This window comes from Glossina fuscipes, unplaced genomic scaffold (assembly GCF_014805625.2).
Source record: "Glossina fuscipes isolate IAEA_lab_2018 unplaced genomic scaffold, Yale_Gfus_2 61646, whole genome shotgun sequence".
NCBI lineage: Eukaryota > Metazoa > Arthropoda > Insecta > Diptera > Glossinidae > Glossina > Glossina fuscipes.
Window position 1 is genome coordinate 436,306 of NW_024003855.1, and position 1,870 is coordinate 438,175.

Consider the following 1,870-nt stretch of genomic DNA (forward strand, 5'->3'; position numbering starts at 1 on the left):
CATTATATTTACGGGTACAAAAATATTAAAATCTTTTTTTTTTTTCTATTGCATTTGTTTTTTACCAATATAAATAAATCCAATGCAAACAAAATAATCATATGCAAAGATTCAGGATTACGAACTAACTTCTACGATTTTAAATTCAGATTTTGAACAACGAAACGCAGTCGGTTATATCTCGCCCCTTTTGATTTGCAAACTAACTAACTACTGAGGGGTAATCATGCAAGCAGGCTATCATTGCCCTGATTATCGCCTGTTTTTTTTAGGGGACAATTGATTATCGTCATGAGGCTAATCCATCGTCGCCAGCTTTTCAATACTTTCCAATACTTCTCCTCACATTTTCCAATTCAATGCATTAAAAACTGAGAGAGGCGTAAAAAATAACAGTCAAATTGGCGTTTATTTGTTTTGTATAAACAAACTACATATGGTAACCAATAATGAGTATGCGAAATGAACAAATAGAAAGCTGTGTAGAATTTTATAAGTTAAAAAAGTAATAAAGTTAAATCTCGTGTTTAAATTTTTAGGTGAAAAAGTTAATTATTATATATTCTTTTGTACAGATTTTCAATAAAAATGGATGTTAACAGTTCTATTATAGTGATTATTTCATCTAAATAATATCTTCTTCGTCATTATATTGTTACGAAAACGCCAAATCCTGTTCATTCCAGCTAAGTAATAAAATCCCTAAAGAGGGAAAAACCAAATGCACATTTGCAGCGCGCCAAGCAGCTGCCGGCCGAGGAAAACGAGTACCAGAAAAGTAGGTTAACGAATTAAAAATGAAACTACAAGATTAAGTACTGGTAATATGATGGTAAAAATGTATATAAATAGCATATTTGTGAAAAGCATTATAATAGAAAAAGAATATCTGAGTTAAGCAGTCGAAAGTATTGCCAAAAATAAATGGTAAATACTCCTACAGTTAAAGAAATATAATTTTAAATAAAAGAACTTTGAAGTGTATTTCTCTTGAACAAAATATTCACGATCCAGTGATACGAACTGTATCTTAAAAAAGCGAATTTCATAATAATATTAAATTTTGTTTTCCATTTCTCTATGCTAACATTTTGTTTCTTTTATATTCATATATGAACAAATAAAAGGAAGATTCAGTATAAAAAAAGTTTTTTATATAAATTATTGTGCGAGTTACAAGGTTAGAAATTATTTATATTTTTAGAATTGTTATGTTTATAAATTTTGTGTAAGCAATCCTCTAACTTGTTCACTCAACAATGTCAATTGTGGTTTCTCTACATAAACATCAGCACCATCATCTTTATCGCTCGATTGAATTGCTTTAGTATTCAAATGATCTCCTCTCATTTTTTGGTAGAGGCAACAGTTATGCAGTGCCGCACAAACGTTTGCGATTCTTCTTACCTTCTTTGGGCTCTAGTAGCCCTTTTACTCTTCCGGTAGAACACGCCAACGACGTAAAGAAATGTTCGAAGACTGTAGTACAATTTTCGAACTACTAAATAATGTAATACAACTTTAATTGGAAAATTTGTGGTGACTTTGCTAGAGTTATACTCAATCCTAATACAAATTTGTTTCATTGTCTCCAGATTTGATGTAATTCAGAGAGCACATTTGGTGATGATCACCAGCAAATTTACCAATATAATTAGACTTTCCTGGCGATTATTGCCTAATTTATTGCCGTTTGCTTGATTACCCCTCGGGTTAAAACTTCGCGGCAAAACATGGTAGCGTTGTCATCTGTTTTATCAGCAGACTAATGTTCAACACCTGCAGGTGGGACAATAAGTTAAATAAAATGTCTGAATCTTAAAATACCTACTTTTCGATCCATACTTCAACAATTGTCCCACCATAGTCT